Consider the following 25,101-nt stretch of genomic DNA (forward strand, 5'->3'; position numbering starts at 1 on the left):
TTTTTTATTTGGTTTTGAAATTCGAATTAAATTTTATCAAAATCGGACGACTGTATCATATAGTTGCCTCAGGAAAGATCGGAAACTTAGTAGGAAAACATGAAATACAAATTATTTATTTTATGTTTTTAAACATATAACATTATAAGCTTGAAAATAACCTTTTTTAATTTGTTCTGAATTTCGAATTACATATTATTAAAATCGGACGACTATATCAAATAGCTGTCATAGGAACGATCGGATAATTGGTGGGAAATAATGTGAAACAAATTATAGCTTTGGGGCTTTTTGACATATTATCTTATAATATTGGGAATATAAATTTTTATATTTTTAAGAATTTCGAATTCAATTTATTAAAATTTTGATTATTCTTTACAACTGCAAGGGTATACATACATCGGCTTACCGAAGTTAACATCCTTTCTTGTTTAATTTTGCGTTTTATTACTTCAACAGGTCATTTACAGAAATCCATGAGTTGTGGGGTGAATCAAAACCGCTCCATTTTACAAGCACTTGGTTATTTTGTCTCTTAAGTATTTTCTCTACTAGGAATGCATTTTTATCTTTTACTTTTTGAAGCCCCTCTTTATAAAATGACCCATTAATAGGGTTACTCATATAATCTTCAATTTCATAAGTTACCGGATATGTTGACCTAACTTTTAAAATTTTAAAAACTTCTGTGGTCCAATTTGCTTCATATCCCTTCATAAACACTCACTTGTATTTACTTATTTCAACGAAATAACCTATTGAAAATTTATGTTTTGGAAATATTTTTGGCATATTATATACTGATTTTAAAACAAACTCTTATTTTTAGAGCAGTTTTCTATAGGTTTCATTTTAATTATTCGGTGATATGAATTATTGTATTGACCTACGAGATAATTAATATTATTATAATAATATATAATATAATATTTTCCACATGTGATTTTTTAATGATCGATTAAAGCACTTACAAATAAAATCCTTAAGATAAGATAGGTGAGATAATGATTAATATAAAATTTGGTCATTAATTTCTTAAAAGTGGAATTAAAAAATTATTTTCCTTGATCTTACTGAATATTCTTGGGTTTACTTTTACTCTTTTTAAAAACAGCTTTCATTGCTTCTGTTACTTCCAGTGCAGACTTGGTCTTAACTGCTTCAGCGTAGTCATAGTTTTTGAACTTATCAATATAGGTTAATAAATATCGAAATCTTTTATTTTGTTTCCTAAAAGATATTATTTTGACTAAATCAATGTGTCTTTTATACCTTTCTGAACGAACTTTCGGCGAATAAAATTTTATCGAGATGGTTTGTGAATTTCATCAACAAATTCTTGGTTACTCATTTTAGGATGATGATTGCTTAGGTTGTAGTGTTTGCTTATATACATGTATATCTCTTTTTATTTCTGTATACATATTTTTTTTAAATTTCAAAACATAATCGTGTTAAATCTATTTGCACATCTTTATCATAGGAACCTTTTAGATCAGATAATTGAATATAAAATCGTTCTAAAGATGCACACTTAGGAATAATATGATTATTGTAGAGTTATATTACTTGCTGTCGCAAAATATAACTCCAACATAATAAGTTCTCCAGAACTCAGAATTAAACTTAAATTTGTTACCATACTGATTAATTACGAAAACGTATTGCTTGTCTGATTTCCTACATCTAAAATTATATTTTATGGAAGGCATACACGGATGATCAATAATTGTAACAGACATCAAAAAGTCATACTGATCCAGTTTCAACTGAATAAATTCCTTATACAACGTGAGTTCCAAAGTACAAATAGTTTTTTCGGCGAAATCAATTTATTTTATTCAAAATAATTCATTTCATAATTTTCATCCTACGGCGACTCGCCCTTATTTTTAGTAAATAATTTCCTTGAATGAACGATTTTTTCTTAAATGTACTGTAAAAAACCTTAAAATGAAGGAAAATTTATTCTATGGTGTTTTTGGTTCAGCTTTACACATATCAATAAAGTTTATTCTAATTTAAACCTTTTTAAGCAGTTTGGTAAATAGAAGTGAAACTAATAAGAATAAAAATTAACCACATTAAAAAAACGAAAAAAAATACACAAAGCGTTTCCTTGCCGTGGTGTGAACCCGAACCAGTACTTTTCTACAATTGTTTATTGACCGGACGTCTCTACCAGCTAGACCACCATCAAAATGCATAAAAAAAGTATGGTATGGGTATTTCTTTACTTAATTAATTTACCAGTATTTTAAGAAAAAAAAAAAAAAGTAAAAATCGCTTTTAGTTGAAGAAAATATTGATGACGAAGAAGAACAAAAACTCTTCTTCTTTGCAGAAAAAAAAGTATGGGAAAATTCCCTAAATTTAAGAAATTTTTTCTATAATCAAGAAAACATTTCTTATTTCAAGAAAATATTTCTTATTTCAAGAAAATATTTCTTAATTCAATGCCGGCTCAAAATCACGCGCGGTTTTCTAATTTTTAGGGTGATTTTTTTTTGGTGCATCTTTGCGATATTCGGCCCGAACACGTCAAATATGGCGCACCAAACGCTTCAAAACTCCAAGGTTGAATACCGCATTAACGTTTTGGCCAGGTGGAAAACATTCTTTGTGGAAAATACCCTTGGAATCATAAAAACAAATCAGCATTGTCTTCACTTTTGACTTCACCAGGCGTAATCACGACCACTTTGAAAACATTGAAACCAGTCGTGCACTCTGCTACGGGATAGGCAATCATCGCCATTAACTTGTTTCATCTATTGAAACGTTTCGGTAGAAGTTTTACCAATTTTAAAACAAAATTTATTGTTGGCTCTTTGATCGAAGCACATTTTCGCTACGATGACGAAAACCATATTTAAAATTTTTACTGGAAGTCGATAAACGATAGCAGATTCTAACGCACTAGTTGACATATAGATGGCGCCACTAGAGGGCACTAGATTAAAAAAGTCATGTTTACTTTGGAACTCACCTTCTATGAAGTCTACTACTTTATTACTTTAAAACCGTTTATCCACGATTGAAAATTTAAAAAAAAAAGGAATATTAATGGTTTATACTGTATATATGCACGTACATATTTAGATACAGCGGCAAAACACATAGTCAGGGTTGCATAAACCATTGCGATTAAAAATGATAATTCTGTAAGAATCTATAAGAGGGCAGAAAATTGACAAAGTTCGACAAGTCTTAAAAATGTAGTAAAATTTGTTAAATAAAAACCAGCAAAACTTTATTACTTGATCGCAATGAATATCGCATTGTTATTACTTACTTTCGAGGTACTCTAGAACATCCTCCAGGTCATATTATTTTTAAAACCCTTCAATCTTCGAATCACTTTAGCACCCATTTTCACATAACCTTGACACTACGCGATCAGATTAAAAGTAAATGGCTCCTTTCTAGAGCTGGGGCTACCATTCAATAGTATCGATATGTCAAAAATCTGCCATATAGAGATTTCTGTTCGAAATAAACTTAAGTTATTATATGTATTAAGGTAAAGGTTCTATGAATTAAAATATTAATAAAATTATTACCCTTTTGCATACTTGTTTGTGAATTTCCGGGATTGAATTGTACAATAAATCACCTAAACATGTTGTTAAAAACATTTATGGACAGATTTCAAAAACATTCTAGGGCATTTCCTTAATAGGTTTGAACAGTAATTTATACTTAATATACTTAATGTTTTGATTCAAATGACAATTTTTATTTTAGTTAAGTTTCCAACCATCAATATTTTTCCAGCCCATCGCTCTCATTATAAGAAAAGACTTAGATTTTTTTCATAACAGAATTACACTATTATGGATGTGTATAACCGATTAGGTGTAGATTGGACTGTAAGAAAAATCGAGACATATTTCCGTATTTCCTTTTAGAGAACATATGCATATAAGGACAATTATAAATTTTCTATTTCTTTTTTCGATCTAAGCACAAAATGTGCTTGTTTTGAAGATCTGAGTTATAGGATTTGTTTTGTTTCGGTAAAAGTTTAGCCAATTTAAAAAAAAAATGTAATATTGGCTCTTTGTTCGAAGCTCATTTTCGCACCGATGACAAAAACATACTGACACTTAAAACACAATAACCTCACTTCCAATAGGTAAAATGTCATAAAATGTTTACTGGAACATCGATAAACGATAGCAGATTCTAAAGCCCCAGTTGACATATAGATGGCGCCACTAGATGGCGCTAGGTTAAAAAAGTCCTGTTTACTTTGGAAATCCCCTTGTATGTAAGCAGTTGCATCCATTCGTCTTTGTCAAATCCAATAAAATTATTTTTATATTGCTGCATCCAGATTCGAATCGAATTCTTTCGAGAATTTTTATTTTTTTGAGTTACACACATGTCCATTAGGTAGGAGTACTTTATTTAAACTTTATTAAGCCTTTGCTCACTTGACTTACAAATCTTAACCAATCATGAACACTCTTGATCGTAATTCAAGCATTATAGTAGATTTTCAATATGTACTTGGAAACAATAATAAAATGCCTGCTGGAATGGTGATACCAAATTTCTTTCATTTTAAACCATAATTTAACGTAAAAGAACTGAATAATGAGACTCTTAAGCAGCAACACCTAAGTCAGAAGAATATAAACGGATTGGATTGGTCAGTTGGAGATATTCCGTATACAAGTCTTAAAGAATTACTAACACCACTTAATAAGTATCATACAATTATTGTTCGTGGTGAAATTAAAAAACATTTTTTTACTAAGTATTTGCAACAAACATTATCGATATGGATAACTTGAAAAAGTTTATCACAGCTACACAATTTTCTCACCAATTGTAGAATACACAAGAAAAAACGTCCAATTCGGTGTTCATTAAATAATTTGTTTAAGTTTTTTGTATTCCTAGAAAACACGAATTATGTTATTAATAATTAGTGGATGAATCTAGTTGTTTCCTACTATGTATTCCTTTAAGAGTTTTATGGAAATGATCCCAGAAAAAAAAGGATACAAGAAACTTATTTATTATTAAATATGGCGGATCTGCTACCCATTTCGATAAGAACTGTGCCAAGAAACGCGACCAGGATATAAAATATTTTAAAAGTTATTCTGAATAATATAAAATTTTTTTTATAATATATAAAAAAATGCTTAAGCAATTTATAAACTCTTTTACAATGCCAATTTGCGAACCATCAGGATTGGGAAAATCAAACTTTTTAGAAAATCTTATTACTAAGAACAGTGATCTTTTTAATATTTGAACTGATCGAATTATTTGATGTTATGGAGAGAAGAGCGCCAAGCCAAATTTTGAAAAGGTAGAACTGAAAATGAAACAATTAAACCTATTAATTTTATATTGGACGATTTGATAGAAGGAGTGCTGTGAGCTGTTTACTAAAGGTTCACACCATAGGAACTTATCAGTAGTAGTGGTAACTTAGAACGAAGCAACCACACGGATATTTACTTACTGATCTCACTCAGATCACACATTTATAAACAATAGTGAAGGTGAAATCGCTCAAAAAAGCCGATAATAGGCTACGTAAGGCAATTATAAGCAATAGTGATAGTGAACTCGTAAAAACAATAGTGGAGATTGTACTGAACATATTACAAGGAAACCATAAAGTTACTAAACCACATCTAAATGCTCTAAAAAAGTATAAAAATGCTTTGCGTATCTTTCGAGCCCAAAGCGTACATTAAACTCTAAGAAAATTATTCAAAAAGGGGGATTTTAACCAATTCTGTTAAGTTCGTTGCTATCTGGAATTTTTGGAAAACTTTTAAAAAATGATTAAAAATAAGCACAATTTAACAAAAGATATTTTAATGCATCCTAACTCCTATCAGAAATTAATAAACAATGATAGGGGAAATTAACTAATAAATATAAAACCTCTTATTTCAACCGGAACAAATGAAACTCAAACCGCAGATTGGATAAATATGAAACCCAGCACATCAAAATCAATATCAAAGTATGAACATTCACTTTCAGGAAAATTAGAGCTCCTCCCATTACCACCTGAAATTGGTGACAAGAATTTAAGTTCAAACGAAAATATTTTACCAGAAAAACGAAAGTTAATAGATACTTCTTTTCTGGATAGTAAAATAGATATAAAGAAATTAGGATTGGAACAGGCCGTGTCAAATGTGAAGCTTACTGAACGACAACGTAAATTAAAAGAAATACTAGATAAATTAAAAACCAAAAAATTACCATAATAAGATCTTAGATATGTAACAGGATGTAAGAAGTTAACACGATCGGTTCGAACAAAAAATCCAGTACAAGCTGGTAAAAAACAAAATTAATTGGATTTCGTATCATACCTAACATTAAGAGACCAACTATGGGTTGTTCAAACGAGATTTTTATCACATTGCTTCATAATGATTCTATGAATGTTTTCCATGATAACGTAAAGTGTGCATTTACAAACATTGTTAATATCCCTGAAGACATGAATGACAATTGGGAAGTCGTATTACAGATATATATTTGAATAATTACATTAAATATACACCTATCAAGATAAAAGTATTGAAGAAACCAAATTTGTTAGTTTAGTAATTGCTGAAACATTTATTTTTATTTATAAGGACATAATAAAACCAAGGTCAGTAAGACCAAGATGACTTCGAGTAATGCATTATAACGGAAAAGATAAAAATATTCAATTTCGAAATATTGAATATTATCCTTTGAATATATGGTTCCCAAATTAAATCTCAATACTAATTACGGATTTAAATGGATACAAGATCCCATTTAAAGCTTCAGCTGTTCCTATTTTCGTTACTCTTCACTTCAGAAGAAGGTTACCTTTATAAACATATCTAAAAACTCTATAAGTAAAATATACACAAAAAATATTTACTTAGAACACAAACAGTCATCATGGTAAAATCCTATCAGGATAATTTTGTAAGTCAGGGTGGCGTGGATTAAGGAACATCGGAAGCCTTTATGTATCACCCGGAATAGTGCAACGAGGACGAGGAATCAGAAACTTTTTAGTGGTTTTTTTATCTACATTAAACCACTTTTTCTTTTGGGCATAACTGCTATAAAAAAGCAGGCCACTGAGACTGGTAAGGCTGTAAAAAAAAAGAAAAAGACAGGCGGACATGGCTAGATCGACTCGTCTAGTGACGCTGATCAAGAATATACTTTATGGGGTCGGAAAGCTCTCCTTCACTGCGTTGCTAACTTTTGATTGAAATCATTATACCCTCTGCGAGGGTATACAAAGAAAGCACTAAATTGTTTTTTGAAAAATTTTAACAAAATGACTTTTCATACAATGATAAATTAATACTACAAATGTTTAAGAACCATTTTAAATAATAACAAAAAAAGGAAGTTAACTTCGGCAAGCCGAAGTTTGTATACCCTTGTAGTTATAAGAAATAATCAACTTTAGTAAATAATTTTTTCGTATTATTTTCCCACTGATTTTAATAAGACTTAATTCGAAATTCAGAACTAATTAAAAAATGGTATTTCAAAGCTTAGAAGGTTATATGTTAAAAAATACCTAAGATATAATTTTTTCATATTGTTTTACAACTAATTAAAAAATGTTATTTCCAGCTTAGAAGGTTATATGTTAAAAAACACCGAAGATGTAATTTTTTTTTTAATTTTTTCCCCGATAGTTCCTATATAAGATATAGTTGTCCGATCCGGCTAATTCCGACTTATAATCGTATACTACCTGCAATAGAAAGAAGACTTTTGGGAAAGTTTCAGACCGATAGCTTCAAAACTGAGAGACTAGTTTGCGTAGAAACGGACAGTCAGACGGACGGACATGGCTAGATCGACTCGTCTAGAGACGCTGTTCAAAAATATATATACTTTTGGGGTCAGAAACGCTTCCTCACTTTACTGCAAGGGTATAAAAACTGTTTATTAAGTAAAATTAATTTTTTTTATTTATGTTTTTTTTTTTTATTTATCGTTTGTTCAACTTATAATATTTAATTATAAGACTAAGGGCTTCTTCCTTCAGTGCTGGCAGCATATGACACTGGCATGTGTCGAGTCCAGATGAGGCATCATCGTCGCTCCAGGGGCAAAGTTTGTAGTGGAATCCAAACATTGAATGGATCAACTTTTTTTCCTATAAATCCTCCAGAGTGGCTTTCAGAAATTCTATCCATCGTAGGTGTTGCTCGAAAAGCATGCCCTTAAATTGCATTAAAAATAATTCGATCTTATTTTAAACTATTTCTTTTTCACACTGATTTGAGACTGTTGTCAGATCTTAAAACTCTATATCTTTTTAGATCTTCTTTATATAACAATGAGTAATTCCATTCTCACTTAGTTTCCTTAAAGGTGTCTTTGTAGAAGTTTTTTTTACATAACTCTTAGGTAGAAATATCTTTCTCGTTCTTATCAGTTAGATACAGAGCTATTTTCGATCCATATGGCGTCTTTTTCAGCTTACATACAGTGATCTTATACTTAAATCCAGTACATATATTTTCAATTTTTGTATGGCCAATCATATGCTTCAATTTTTTTTTTTGTATATATACTCATACCATTCTTAAGAAACGTGAGATTGGATTTGTTATGTCGTAGTACCTAACCGTGGTATATTAATTCTTTTACTCAAAATGACATGGTCTTTTATACTGTTCCAAAACTAAAAATATTACTATCAATGCATGTACAGTGAAAGGATAGCTACACAAATTTGGGGGTGCGATAAGAAACAGATACCTATATATCTATCTTATTGTATATCTATGTAAATATGTCAATAGCGTTTAAATAAAGTTAGTGTACATAATTTAAAAACAAGATAGCTATGACGCTTTATAAGACAATGTTTTTATAGAAAATTCAGTTTATTTGTTCCAACATCAAAATGGCCAAGTTTCATAGCGAGTTGTGTTCAGAACATATATAATTTTTTTTTAATCTAGACAAAATAAAACCTCGAGTAAAGTCATCTCCATCATTCAACAAATTTAAATATGGATTTGCTGGTTGTGGTGGGGGCTCCAAAAAAGATGTGGTCTTCGTCTGGAAATATTTCCGTGGGGATACGTTCGTCCAATTCCATTTCTTGTCCACACTAAAATTGATCCTGGCTTTTATCGTTTAGGAACAGAGACTCCAGAGCAGCCTGCGTAGCAGTCCTTATTGGGAACTCGCAAGGGAGAACATTTCCGGAGTTCGTGGGTATGCACGTGCACTTTTTCATGGACATTCTTAGGAGTTAGCCAGGGTCACAATATTTTAAAATGCAATAAAACGATACGATTCCCTCGGATAGCAAACACACTGATTATGATTTTAAACAAAACCGTCAAAAAAACCTCTGATCCGCTTATTATATCTACTCATGGAAATATATTGCACTTTTTTTGGTACATAGATACTCTTTAATTATTTTTTTCGCTGAAGTTTCTGTCATTTCTTTATAAATAATTTAATGCCCTTAGGACTCACTAGGAATCTATCCTATTGGAATTTCGCAGTCTTTCTGCAATTTACTTCTGATTCAAGCAAAATTTCCACCAGGTTAAAAACGGCTGCTTCCTCCTAACCCTTATACTCAGATCTCGACGTTCACTTTCAAATCTCGGACTGACAAAAAATCGTGCTCTGCGTCTTTATTATCCGACTCGCAGAGTGGACAGTGCGGATAACGTTCATGGTTAAACATATGTAGATAGTATTTAAATCATCCTGTCAGCAGTTGCGATAAGTAAAAATCCACATGTCCATGCTTCCGTCCCAGCCATCACTGCCGCGGTCCTGCCGTCTTGACACTAGCGTACGCTAGATGCTCTTTGAACGAAAGCCGGTGATCGATCATGACACCCAAGTATTTAAGGCTTGGGCGAGATTTTTTGGTGGCTTCTCCAATATTTATAGTGGCCGTCTCCACTTTCTGCCTTCTACTTATCAGGACTGCTTCGATCTTATGCGCAGCCAATGCGAGACCCTTGAGTCGAGACATGCGCTTGCTCGTTTCCCAGCTTCGTTGCAGATTCTTTCCTCGTCTGGGAGTTTCTTGGCCGTAACTTCTATGGCTACGTCATTCGCGAAATCAATGAGTCGTGCCCCTTCGGGCATCGCCACAACAGAGGGCCTAGGACTGATCCTTGGGGGACTCCCCCGGTGACCCTGTGAGTCGATTTCCCGGATTCAGTTTTGTACAGAAGCAGGCGGCCTTCGAAGTAGCTCGCTATTACTCGCTGTATGTACATTGGGACATATAGTTTGCTTAAAGCATTTAGTGTGTGGTGCCAGCTAGCTAGCGGAGTTGAATGCGTTTTTAACATCCAATGTTGCCGCTATGCAATACTGCTTAGTGCCGTACAACCACCTTTTTCCCTCAATGGCTTTGTCTGCGACTTCGCACAGTTTGCCAATGGCATCGATTGTAGATAGCCCCTTTCGAAAAACATACTGCATCTCAGAGAGGCCGTTGGTTCCGACAAGGGCACCTTCTAGCCGGGAGTGGATTATTCTTTCAAGAATTTTACCACCGTATCCAGCATATAGAGTGGCCTATACGAGGAAGGCTCCTCCGCTGGCTTGTCCCCATTTGGTATGAGTACCAACCGCTGAGTTTTCCAGCGACTAGGGAACGCACATTCTGTTAGGCATACGTTATACACGGCAACAAACTCTTTTGTGTTTGCTTTTATGGCTATTTTTAGTACTTTATTCGGGTTTCCATCAGGTCCCGGTGCCTTGTCGTCCTTTATTGTCTTCAGAACTTCAAGGACTTGTGAGCTTTATGCTCCTCGTGTCCACGATCTGTCTATCCTTTTTAGGCTTACTGGGCATGTCGGCGATGGTCTACTAAATGCCCGAAGCCGTTTTGTGACGAGTTTATATGCGAAGCCCCAAGGGCGGAGTCTATTTCTTCGCAGATATTATTAAAGCAACTGCGTTTGCTTTCTTTTATGGATTTTTTTAGCGCTCGTCTTTTTTCCCAGTAGTATATTTGGGGTGCCCTGAAGTCGAGTCTTCCTCTTGAGTGTTCGTATGCGCGTCTTGCTCTATGGATTCGCAATGGATTAGTTCCATCAGTATTCAGGTCTTCTTCTTAATGTCGTTTTCCCCTTCCTCTGCATAGATGCATCACAGGCTATCATGTTGTAATCTGCGATGCGGTTTGTCCGTTCGTCAGCTGATCCGCTTGTAGAGAGGTCCTCGAACAATCTGCACCACCTCCACGTCTAGCGTTCCTATTTTAACCCTATCACGGTCTTTGGAACGCGTGGTGGGCCATTTGTGGACTTAATCGTGCAAATTATTGCTGCATGATCACTACTTAAGTTTTATCAAAATCGGACGACTATATCATACTGCTGCCATAGAAACAATCGGAAAATAAGTCGGAAAATATAAAAAAATTATATCTTTTGCGTTTTTCCACATATAACCTTCTAAGCTTGGAAATAACATTCTTTTAAATTTTAGAAATTACGAATTTTATTTAAGAAAATTCGGAAACTCTATATGTCAAAAAAATGGTTTAATAAAAGATGAAATAATTTTTTTTAATATCACTGAAGTAAAAATTAAAACTAGAATTTGTTGCCAATAAACTGAAAACAAATGAGCGTTCCACTGTGCCAAAACAACTAAAAAGATTATTTTTGGCGTATCAAAATGTTAGGGGACTAAATATGAAGCTACCAAAGCTTTATGCTGACTCCCCTGCATTTACTGAAAATATTTTAGCTTTTACAGAAACTTGGCAGAAACCAGAGATATCCGACTCTAAAGTTTTGTGTAATAACTTTAATACTTATAGGACTGATTGCCGTTCCCTCTAGCCTAACACTAAAAGAATTCTCATTCATATCCCAAATGAAATTTAATTTTTAAGTGGGAAAGTTTCCTTGCCGTATTGTAAAAAAATAAAAATATACATACATACATATAATATACAGAGCGCTTGAGCATGCCTTTTTAACTATACGGTTTTCGGCAAGGAAAAACGGAATAAAATTTTCTATTTTTATACCCTTGCAGAGGGTATAATGATTTCAGTCAGAAGTTTTCGACGGAGTGAAGGAGACGTTTCCGACCCCATGAAGTATATATATTCTTGATCAGCATCACTAAACGAGACGATCTAGAAATGTTTGTTTATCTGTCCCTTTTTACGCCAACTAGTCTCTCAGTTTTAAAGCTATCGGACTGAACCTTTCCTAAAAGTTTTATCTCTATTGCAGGTCAGAACTAGCCGGATCGGACATCTATCATACATCCCATAGGAACTATAGGGGGGAAAAATTAAAAAATGATATATTTGATGTTTTTTTTACTTATAACCTCGTATGCTTGGAAATAACATTTTTTGTATATATAGCTGCCATAGGAACGATCGGAAAATTAGAGGTAAAATAATATGAAACAAGGAAGAACGCTATAGTCGAGTGCCTCGGCTATCAGATACGCGTTACTCAGTTTAAGGGAACAAAAGGATAATGAAGATATACAAGCAGCAAAGCGATATGTTAGGGCACCATCTACCGCCTTTTTCAGTAGATGTTATGGGGGCGGCAGACATACTGCTGCAACATATGAGTGATTTCGTTCTCGCATTATATACATACTTCTGGTTAAGTAAAAATGTCTTATATTGTGCCAAACAATCGTCATTTGCGGGAAGTGTTGGTTTAATTCTTCCATTGAAAGAAACGGCAGACCAAGTGCATCGAGAGATCCAAAAAGTGTACGGAAATGCGGCTCTAAGGGAAACAACACACCGTGTTTGGTTTTGTCGCTTCAAAGAAGGTGATTTTGATCTTGACCAAAACCAGATACACTTTTATAGAAAAAACAACGAAAACTTAGTTGCGCGCCTAATATTGGCTCTATATCACCGTGAGCTAAAAACTGCATCGATGTCACCAGCAAATTCCGTTTTTAGCTTCTTTCTAACAAGTAAATGCCAATATAATGCTTGTACCAATCGAATGTCTGGACTACTTTACCGTACTGTAGTAATTGGGGATTTACCTCTCGAATACAATGTTAAAGTTGCACGGGCTGAGCACGTAATCGCCTCCAAAACATCAAATACCAATGCCCATCAATGTGAAGCCGATGCGCTCCTAGTTGCTCCAATCCATTGGATTTATTAATTATTATCAATAGCGAATTGAGATGTAGAACATCCAACGTTGGATCCACTATTTTCATAGTAATATAAAATTTAAAGTATAATTTTTTTGGCTAAATATCTTAAAAGAAACATATAATTTTCGAGGAGCATTTATCTAACCTGTTTATCCACTCTGGCCCCAAGGTCTATAATACGACGTATGAATAGGTCTATTCGCCTATGGCATTCGCCTCATTAACTTAACTAAACCCTGACTTCCCTCAGTCTCATGTAGGAAAATGTCCCTAATCCATCAAACAATTGTGCGCCAATGCAGGGTTGAACTTAAACATTAAAAAAGTCCTTAGGATTGTGATTAACCCGATTTCTCAAAGTGAACTCCGCAATCACGAGTACGCATAGGTACGTTATGCACCGACTTTCCACTGTTTGAAATATACAAACAAATAATTTCTACGGCGCTTATCATGAAAAGGGCAGATAAGAAAACCCAACTGCTTTGTAAAGAAATTCCAACTCACTCAACAATTTTTTTTTATAATGCTTGCGTAACCTCGTTTGAGCGGCGCTGTTAACACTTGGAGTTTAAAATAATCACATCGGTTATTCCCATAGGGCCAACAACACCGCCGACTTTTTTGAGTAGAGTAGAGTAAAACGTCATTTGTCGATAAGTATGTAGCCGGTAAATGGAAGAGTTAATTACCCCAATCTAATCGATTTTGCCATGTCCATCTTTCTCTCCGTATGAACGCTGAGATTTCGGAAACTATTAAATCTAGTATTGTGGGATTTGGCATGAAAATTGCTGTGCTTGACCATGTGAACGCTGATATTAGGAAATTAATAAAGCTGGAGGGTTGAGATTTCCGGTTTAGATACCTGTTTCCCATTAGTCTACAACCAACTCTGGTATGCAATTTCTTTCAAATTTTCCAAGCATGTTCCAAGTTTAATGCGATCATTTTAACATTTTACCTTAACTTTCATAAAGTTTTTATTAAGAGGAAAGCCTGTTTTTAACTTAAAAATTGTAAAATTTACATACGAAATAAAAAAATATTATTTTCTCAACGGTGTAACCTAAAAAATATGGTAAGGCTGGTGAGGGGAATTCTGTTTTATGACTATTTTGAATAGGTCGACTTAAGTACCACAGTTCTTTGTTAATGGTTCGAATACGACTCGTGGACTTTCGTTGACGCGTCCCCTTGACGGTTTTAGGGCTGTTCACAGTTCAAGAAATTTCAGCTCCGCGACCATAGCAAAAGATTCTGCGGCTCTCGACTCACCCGCCGAAGCGATGTCTGAACTTCTGACAACTCCAACATTCTATTGAGCTTCCCTACAAGACGGAAACTTCTCCTACATCAGTGTCCTCGTTCTCCAGATCGATTTGGGAAACGGATGGTCCCGCAGAAAAATGGGTGATTCCTAACTGCGATATATATATATGTATATAGTAAAATTGTTTATTAATTTAATGAGTCGAACTAATGTCCCGTCAGTTGACTAAGGACAACGCTAAGAAGAATAAATAAACGAATGTTTAGTTTCACGTCTTTATTCAAATGAACTCAGCTTAAGACTAATTTCTTGTGACAAAAATCTTTCTTGTGCTGCCCTTTGTTTACAAAAGTTTGGGAGCGATTGGGATATGGATTGTACATAAGTTTGGGAGCGAAGTCGCCCGTTTGGGATATTGATGGTATACAATAATTTGAGAGTAAGAGTGCCACTCAGGGTGCGACACTTATTGATTGCAAGAATTGTTTATGTTATTGAAGAGCGGCGTCGCCTGGTTCTGATGTGGATTGTTTACATTGATTCAGCGTGGGATCGCCTACGCTGCATATTCTTATTTTACTTCCCTCCCTTTCAAAAGGGTTGCCTATGCTTGGGCTGGCATTTCAGGGTACAATGCAGGCAACTGGTCTCGTTCCGGTTATATTTCTTGTTGTGGTTCTTGATTATTTTTTTCTTGTTTTCTAAATTTTGTATATAAAATGGTGAGTGGAGTAAGTGTAAAAAATTTTGAAAGAACAAGAAAAATAATAACAATAACTACGATTATTATAATTACGTTAAGTGTAGTGTTATTTTCTGAAATTAGTTTTAAAACGTTAATGTGTTCTACCATTTTTATCTTAGTTACATTAATCGGTGAATACAATGAAACGAACGAATTTTCGCTTAAAATAACATTTCCAATTTTAATTCTACATTATTTTATTTTAATAAATTTGTTTCCATTTGTTTTTATATCGCCATTTAATTCTTGACGATTTTGTGCGATTGTAGTTTCAAGTAGATTCCATGTTATTATAATATTTGGCTCAACGTTTTGAATTATTTCTTTTGAGAGAGTTGGTATAACATTACAGGTTGGGTTCTTGCGCTTAATTATATTTTTAATACATTCATTATTAACTTCTTTATTGTCTTGATTATAAATTTTATTCTCATTTTAAATCTATTAAATAGTTAACGTTTATGTCATGATAGACATCAGAATTTTCTTTAATTATTGAAATGTCTGCACCAGTGTCTACTTAAAACAACTGTGGATACGTTAGTAAAAGAAACAAATATATTCTGATTGAGATTAATTGCATGAACCGTTACATTTTCTACTGTTGGGTACTTAAAGAGTTTTCTTGAAAGTTTTCCGATGTATTTTGGGCAACTACCACATATTTATTGGTCTTATTGCTATTGTGGCCTCGATTCGAGATACCACGTCCTCGATTGTTTCCTCTGTATCGACTTCTTGCATTGTTTTATAAGTGGAACTGTTGTAGTTGTTATAATTATTATTACGACCATAAAAGTCACCTCTGAAATTTCCACGTCCGCGGCTTCCACCACGCTGAGGATAACTTTTATAATAAAGGACAGTATTTGGTTGTCCAGTTGCTTCCGTGCAACTTTTTATGAACTTGGATATGACATCATTCATGGTGTTGAAGGTGCCAGCCTATATGATAAGTTTAAGCTTATCAATTGCGGAATTCTTTGCCATTGCCTTAACTTCAGACTGTGTAAAATAACTTCTGGGTAATTCAAGGGTTGGGCGTCCGATATGTACGCACTTTCTAGAGCTTTCGTTATCTGCTCAACCTCTGACGTGTATTGGTTAGCAGTTTTGTTTCGTTGCTGTAGCTAGCACCTCTACAGTTTCGCCTTTGACATTGCCTTTTAGTCCGGAACTGACTTCTAATATAGTTTTTTCATTTCCGACTAGGTTTCTGGCGCCACCTTTTAGCTTTGTTTTTATTATCGAAATAGCTAATTGTTCGTTTTCGCCTTTTATTGATTCTGTAATTTCCAATGCATCGAGAAAACTTGCTAAGTTTTCTCCTTTACCATCAAATACTGGTATAAGCTTTGATGCAGTGTTGATAAAATCAGTATTTGACTGTGCCATTGTAATACATTTTTCTTCAACTGTGCTCGAGCTAGTGTCTGAATTTGTAGAATTGTCCAAATCAGACATAAATATAGCTGGGATAGTTAGATTATTTATATCTTCTCTTCCAGATCCTTTTGGTTAATATTAATAACTTCTTTTAATTCTGTTTCTTCACCAGTTTCAATTATTAGTGAAGTATTAAGAATATTAGGTATGAATTATTTCTTAGATACCATCATAAAAATTGCTCTATCTGAGATTGGATGCTCGTCTATTCTTGATCTAACTTGCACACACGGAATGGTCGTTAGTGCTATTCCTTTTTGGGTTGCAGTGCAGTGAAACAATGGTGAGGCATGACAGTTAAATGTGTCTATATAAAGGACCTTCAGACACTAACAGGAGTTGTAGATATTAATTGCTAAATCTGGGTCCCTTATATATATTTTGCTTTAGCTCTTTGTGTATCCATACTTGAAATCACATATATGTATATTGTTTTAGAATTACTTTATTTAATTTCATTTTATCTTTTTTTATATCTTTTCGTTGCTTATTAAACAAAATTTAATTAAATTATTTTCATCATTAATATATATTGTTTGTGCGCTTTGTTCTCTTTTTTAAAAATTTTTTTTTTTCAAAAATTTATTCCAAATTACTGTTATTTGGTTCAACTTTATTTACTGCGTTAGCAGTAGAATCCACTGAGTTAACGTCTACTATAGCCATTATTGCTTTGTTAAAATTATAATTGTTATTATCATGTATTTCTTCACTGAATTTACTTATCGAATTACTATTCTATAAGGGCCTTTCTTATATATCTTTCTTTTGTTTTCTTTTACATATATCCTACCTATAGTTTCGCATAGCTTTACGGGCTACACTTCTAAACAAGCGGAAATGGTTCCGCCCGATTTTACAAAAAATTTAGTTTAAATATATATTGATGATCCGCATCCTCTGCGTCAGCTGGTCGTCGCCGGTTGGCTGCACTGAAGCTGCTTCGCAGGCGAAAGTGGCGGGTTGCCCCTCCCGCTTGTTGATCTGCTGCTGATGTCTGAGGCCTCATGCATGCAACTTTTATTTCATTTGCTGCTTGAGTTGTGACTTGTGGTACTCTATTTTGAAGGATTTCTTTTAAAAGTTCAAGCTCATTATAAAGTTTTTGAGCCGTCGTCCATGCGGGCGGTTTTGACTGTGCAAAAAGCAGCCACTTGATGTGAGCTATCTTTTATTAATTTTATTATTCTGACCTCCAAGTACCATCACTCACACTCTACTCACTCAGACTTTTTTTATTTCCTCCTGTCGCCTTTTATTGTTGCCAAACTCTTCAGATGTAGAATGTTTGTGAGTCCAGTTGCCTTTTCGCTGCTCCTCGTCACACTTGTCACGGTCGCCATGTAAGCTTTTGGGTTAATCACATTTGAAATTTAGTAGTAAGGCTTGCTAGCGTTGGCGTTGTGTATAATCGATTTAGCGTCACTTGTGAACATCTATGTTTACTTTTGTGCTCTGTGTTATTGCCCTTTTCAGTGATTTTGTGCGAGTGTTCTGTGTGTCTAAATCCGAATTTGGTAGTAGCAGTTTTTGTTGACACAGGGGTAAACGAACCTACTGTGCCTATGGATACAGCTAGCTCAAGTGAAGTCTATATTTCCGGAATAAATTCTTCTGTACTGGCTAAGTCAAAGAAATCGGTGCCGACCGTACCCATAGGTACAGTAGACACCGGTTCTGCATCTCAGCAATTTTTTGTTTCTAGACTCACCCCAGATACCACATCTGAGGATATTTTGGAATTTATACGTAAAAAATTCCAATCCGAAGATATTGCAGTTGAACAATTTCGATATTCATATGCTCGTAGGATATCGTTTTTATACCCTTGCAGAGCGTATAATGATTTCATTCAGAAGTTTGTAACGCAGTAAAAGCGACGTTTCCGATCACATAAAGTATATATATTCTTGATCAGCGTCACTAGACGAGTCGATCTAGCCATGTCCGTCTGTCCGTCCGTCTGGCCGTCTGTCCGTCCGATTCTACGCAAACTAGTCTCTCAGTTTTAAAGCTATCGGGCTGAAACTTTCCCAAAAGTCTTCTTTCTATTGCAGGTAGTATATAAGTCGGAACCAGCCGGATCGGACAACTATATCTTATAGCTCCCATAGGAACTATCGGAGAAAAAATATAAGGAAATTATATCTTGGTGTTTTTTAACATATAAACTTCTAAGCTTGGAAATAACATTTTTTAGTAAGTTCAGAATTTCTAATTAAATTTAATTAAGAATCATATAGCTGCCATAGGAACGATCGGAAAATTGGTGGAAAGCTTTTTGACATATTATCTTATAATATTGGGAATATAATTTTTTTATATTTTTAAGAATTTTGAATTCAATTTAATAAAAATCGGACTACTCTAACATATAGATGTCAAAAAAATGGTCTAAAAAAGAATGCAATAATTTTTTTTTTTAATATCATCAAGAAGTAAACATTTTATTTGGTGTTCCTAAAGTTGGTTATTTTTTATATATACAAACTTCGGCTTGCCGAAGCTAACATCCTCTCTTGTTTCATATTATTTTACCACTAATTTTCCGTTTGTTCCTATAGCAGATATATGATCAATTTTCCGACTTGCCTCTGTTCTATCATTGTTTTTGGTGCATAAGCTTGAGAGCTGTGACTGAAATTATGAAGGAAAGTTATTTGATAGTTGAAATAATACAGATTTTTCTCTATATTCATTTTTAGTTTTGACTACTTCGTAGTTCGAAAGTGATTCATGTGCCAAGCTACTTGTACTGACTACTTGATCTTTATTTGTAGTATTAAGTGTTGCTATTGTACTAGCTACGTAAATACCATTTTAAAAATATTTTGGTTTGGAATCAATTCAATGTCTTCCTGGGAATTAATTGAATTTTTCTTAAAACTTCGGATCTTGCTGGGAGAAGTATTGAGTGGTTACCAGAACTGTATGTTATTGGCACATAAATTTAAAATTTTAGGTTATCGGGTCTGATTATAAGCCAATCTTCAGATGGCTTGAAGTCTAATTGACAGTTGAATCGCATGGAATAGCAAAATGTAAATCCACGATATGAAAGTCGAGTTGGATTATATATTCTAGTTGTCTGCATCTCAATTGAGGTTAAACCTTTTGATTTTGTTACCTCCTGACTTATTCCTTTTAAATCTATTAAATAGTTAACGTTTATGTCATGATAGACGTCAGAATTTTGTTTAATTATTGAAATGTCTGCACCAGTGTCTACTAAAAACACCAGTTCTTTTCCTGTGGATACGTTAGTAAAAGAATCAAATATATTCTGATTGAGATTAATTGCATGAACCATTACATTTTCTACTGTTGGGTACTTAAAGAGTTTTCTTGAGAGTTTTCCGATGTATTTTGGGCAACTACCATATATTTATTGGTCTTATTGCTATTGTGGCCTCGATTCGAGTTACCACGTCCTCGATTGTTTCCTCTGTATCGACTTCTTGCATTGTTTTTATAAGTGGAACTGTTGTAGTTGTTATAATTATTATTACGACCATAAAAGTCACCTCTGAAATTTCCATGTCCGCGGCTTCCACCACGCTGAGGATAACTTTTATAATAAAGGACAGTATTTGGTTGTCCAGTTGCTTCCGTGCAACTTTTTATGAACTTGGATATGACATCATTCATGGTGTTGAAGGTGCCAGCCTATATGATAAGTTTAAGCTTATCAATTGCGGAATTCTTTGCCATTGCCCTAACTTCAGACTGTGTAAAATAACTTCTGGGTAATTCAAGGGTTGGGCGTCCGATATGTACGCACTTTCTAGAGCTTTCGTTATCTGCTCAACCTCTGACGTGTATTGGTTAGCAGTTTTGTTTCGTTGCTGTAGCTAGCACCTCTACAGTTTCGCCTTTGACATTGCCTTTTAGTCCGGAACTGACTTCTAATATAGTTTTTTCATTTCCGACTAGGTTTCTGGCGCCACCTTTTAGCTTTGTTTTTATTATCGAAATAGCTAATTGTTCGTTTTCGCCTTTTATTGATTCTGTAATTTCCAATGCATCGAGAAAACTTGCTAAGTTTTCTCCTTTACCATCAAATACTGGTATAAGCTTTGATGCAGTGTTGATAAAATCAGTATTTGACTGTGCCATTGTAATACATTTTTCTTCAACTGTGCTCGAGCTAGTGTCTGAATTTGTAGAATTGTCCAAATCAGACATAAATATAGCTGGGATAGTTAGATTATTTATATCTTCTCTTCCAGATCCTTTTGGTTAATATTAATAACTTCTTTTAATTCTGTTTCTTCACCAGTTTCAATTATTAGTGAAGTATTAAGAATATTAGGTATGAAATATTTCTTAGATACCATCATAAAAATTGCTCTATCTGAGATTGGATGCTCGTCTATTCTTGATCTAACTTGCACACACGGAATGGTCGTTAGTGCTATTCCTTTTTGGGTTGCAGTGCAGTGAAACAATGGTGAGGCATGACAGTTAAATGTGTCTATATAAAGGACCTTCAGACACTAACAGGAGTTGTAGATATTAATTGCTAAATCTGGGTCCCTTATATATATTTTGGTTATGGCTCTTTGTGTATCCATACTTGAAATCACATATATGTATATTGTTTTAGAATTACTTTATTTTATTTCATTTTATCTTTTTTTATATCTTTTCGTTGCTTATTAAACAAAATTTAATTAAATTATTTTCATCATTAATATATATTGTTTGTGCGCTTTGTTCTCTTTTTAAAAAATTTTTTTTTTTCAAAAATTTATTCCAAATTACTGTTATTTGGTTCAACTTTATTTACTGCGTTAGCAGTAGAATCCACTGAGTTAACGTCTACTATAGCCATTATTGCTTTGTTAAAATTATAATTGTTATTATCATGTATTTCTTCACTGAATTTACTTATCGAATTACTATTCTATAAGGGCCTTTCTTATATATCTTTCTTTTGTTTTCTTTTACATATATCCTACCTATAGTTTCGCATAGCTTTACGGGCTACACTTCTAAACAAGCGGAAATGGTTCCGCCCGATTTTACAAAAAATTTAGTTTAAATATATATTGATGATCCGCATCCTCTGCGTCAGCTGGTCGTCGCCGGTTGGCTGCACTGAAGCTGCTTCGCAGGCGAAAGTGGCGGGTTGCCCCTCCCGCTTGTTGATCTGCTGCTGATGTCTGAGGCCTCATGCATGCAACTTTTATTTTATTTGCTGCTTGAGTTGTGACTTGTGGTACTCTATTTTGAAGGTTTTCTTTTAAAAGTTCAAGCTCATTATAAAGTTTTTGAGCCGTCGTCCATGCGGGCGGTGTTGACTGTGCAAAAGCAGCCACTTGATGTGAGCTATCTTTTATTAATTTTATTATTCTGACCTCCAAGTACCATCACTCACACTCTGCTCACTAAGACTTTTTTTATTTCCTCCTGTCGCCTTTTATTGTTGCCAAACTCTTCAGATGTAGAATGTTTGTGAGTCCAGTTGCCTTTTCGCTGCTCCTCGTCACACTTGTCACGGTCGCCATGTAAGCTTTTGGGTTAATCACATTTGAAATTTAGTAGTAAGGCTTGCTAGCGTTGGCGCAGCATCAGAGCAGCCGTTTCTTTGTGTATAATCGATTTAGCGTCACTTGTGAACATCTATGTTTACTTTTGTGCTCTGTGTTATTGCCCTTTTCAGTGATTTTGTGCGAGTGTTCTGTGTGTCAAAATCCGAATTTGGTAGTAGCAGTTTCTGTTGACACAGGGGTAAACGAACCTACTGTGCCTATGGATACAGCTAGCTCAAGTGAAGTCTATATTTCCGGAATAAATTCTTCTGTACTGGCTAAGTCAAAGAAATCGGTGCCGACCGTACCCATAGGTACAGTAGACACCGGTTCTGCATCTCAGCAATTTTTTGTTTCTAGACTCACCCCAGATACCACATCTGAGGATATTTTGGAATTTATACGTAAAAAATTCCAATCCGAAGATATTGCAGTTGAACAATTTCGATATTCATATGCTCGTAGGATATCGTTTTTATACCCTTGCAGAGCGTATAATGATTTCATTCAGAAGTTTGTAACGCAGTAAAAGCGACGTTTCCGATCACATAAAGTATATATATTCTTGATCAGCGTCACTAGACGAGTCGATCTAGCCATGTCCGTCTGTCCGTCCGTCTGGCCGTGTGTCCGTCCGATTCTACGCAACTAGTCTCTCATTTTTGAAGCTATCGTGCTGAAACTTTCCCAAAAGTCTTCTTTCTATTGCAGGTAGTATATAAGTCGGAACCAGCCGGATCGGACAACTATACCTTATAGCTCCCATAGGAACTATAGGAGATAAAATATAAGGAAATTATATCTTGGTGTTTTTTAACATATAACCTTCTAAGCTTGGAAATAACATTTTTTAGTAAGTTCAGAATTTTGAATTAAATTTAATTTAGATCGGACGACTATATCATATAGCTGCCAGTTCAATCAATATAGGGCACATAAATATGAAATTGTTTCTTTACGGACTCTATATGTTCAATGTGCACTTGACTAGAGAAATGTTGTATAGAGAATAACTCATGCACTTAAGATAATTTAAATTCATAAGGTGTAATGACACCATTCCTAGAATCTATTAGTATCTGACTGTATATAATTATATGATAAACAAAGCTTAACATCATCAGAATAATTTAGTACACGAGAAAGTTACAATAATAGTAAGGTCATTTATAAGCTGTGTAAACAAATTGGAAGAGTGTTTTAAATATACAAGGTGAGTTCCACAGTAAACAGGACTTTCAATTTATTTTATTCAAAGTAGTCTCCTTCCGATTTAATACAGCGTTTTGCACGGTCCAAAATCATATCAAACGAGTGTTTTAGCTCGTGGCCCGGCATGGCCGCCAATTTGCCGGTGCAAGCCTTTTGAATGGCATCTACGTCTGCATAACGCTTTCCTTTTATCGGCAAATGCATTTTTCCGAAAAGGTAGAAGCCGCACGGTGCCATATCAGGTGAATACGGGGAGTGGTAGATGGTTAAAATATGATTTTCAAATCAAATAGTCTGAAACAAGCGTCGATCGATGTGACGACGCATTATCGTGGAACAAACGCAAGCTTCTATCTTTATGATATTCGGGCCGAACACGTCGAGTTCGGTGCACCAAACGCTTCAAAACTCCAAGGTAGAATACCGCATTAACGTTTTGGCCGGGTGGAATAAATTCTTTACGGACAAGCATTGTCTTTACCTTTGACTTCTCCAGGCGCGATTTTTTGGCCCACATGTTCATCCCTACGACCACTTTGAAAACGTTGAAACCACTCGTGCACTCTGCTACGAGATAGGCAATCTTCGCCATAAACTTGTTTCACTAATTAAATTATTTCGGTAAAAGTTTTACCGAAATTTTTTTAAATTTAATGTTGGCTCTTTGTTCGAAGCTCATTTTCGCACCGATGACAAAAACATACTGACACTTTAAACACAATAACCTCACTTAGATGAAATGTCATGAATTTTTTACTTGAAGTCGATAAACGATAGCAGATTCTAACGCACCAGTTGACATATAGATGGCGCCACTAGAGGGCGCTATATTAAAAAAGTCCTGTTTACTTTGAAACTCACCTTGTAATCCTCTGCCTTTTAAGTTACTTGAATCCAGGTTAAAAAATCATACGGAAGATTGAGCTATTCTCTCTGCTATTTTTTGTTAAGTGCACTTATTAGTGATGGTCGATCTTCGCTTAATCATTGTGACACGTTAATATTAGAGGGGAACACAAATGTTGCACACGAGTGGTATTAATTGTTTTTGTAGATTTGTCTATAGTTCTCGACATTCACCTACGCACCCTTTTTGTATATTGGCATAATAAAAGCAAAACACATGACGAGATAAAAAAATAAAAAAGTATGAGAATGGGTTTACAAATGGTTTGGGCTCAAAACCCCATCAAGAGGCTCAGGAGAATAGATTCTTAATCATTTAAGAGAAAACTTTCGTTTATTGCAGAAGAAAAAAAAATAATTTGCCCTATTTAAGTAGTTAGGGTGTTTATAATTAGACCAAGAAACAGAGTTATAAGTATATAAGTCAACAAGTCGGGATCCGTAGTTGACTCGATACTTGGCATTAACAAAGTTATAAAATTTCCTCGGATGCTTTGAAAAATGAAATTTACATCGGTACAAAATCATGAAATAGCAATGACAGTTAGGTACATATAGTGAAAAATCGGATGGTCTAACCGACTTTTAAAACTTTTTATAAAAGTTTGTTTTAAGCTTTCTAAGTCTTTGCAGCTCATTGGTAAACCAGGACTTTATCTAACTTTGGAGGAAGACTATCAGACGCAATAAAATAGTTCCGTAACTCTTTCGATAACTTAGCAATTATTTTAAGAAATCATGTTACTAAGTTTATTATAGTCACATTAACGAAAGCATCAATTTTAGTTAGAGGAAGTAAAGTATAGAGGTTATTTACGCAGGCTTAA

The 25,101-nt window shown here is 34.3% G+C and overlaps 1 protein-coding gene and 1 long non-coding RNA gene across 17 annotated transcripts in view; one reads left to right on the plus strand and one right to left on the minus strand.

Moving 5' to 3' along the window:
• LOC108035588 (uncharacterized) overlaps positions 1 to 25,101 on the plus strand; it is a 401,308-nt gene that overhangs the window by 126,858 nt on the left and 249,349 nt on the right. The gene's annotated exons all lie outside the window — the stretch shown is intronic.
• Positions 17,353 to 18,175, minus strand: LOC127012207 (uncharacterized). The gene is made up of 2 exons (XR_007765724.1): positions 17,847 to 18,175; positions 17,353 to 17,790 (listed from the first exon to the last, which is right to left on the minus strand). It is a non-coding gene; the product is annotated as an uncharacterized LOC127012207 (long non-coding RNA).

This window comes from Drosophila biarmipes, unplaced genomic scaffold, assembly GCF_025231255.1.
Source record: "Drosophila biarmipes strain raj3 unplaced genomic scaffold, RU_DBia_V1.1 ptg000029l, whole genome shotgun sequence".
NCBI classification, from domain to species: Eukaryota; Metazoa; Arthropoda; class Insecta; order Diptera; family Drosophilidae; genus Drosophila; species Drosophila biarmipes.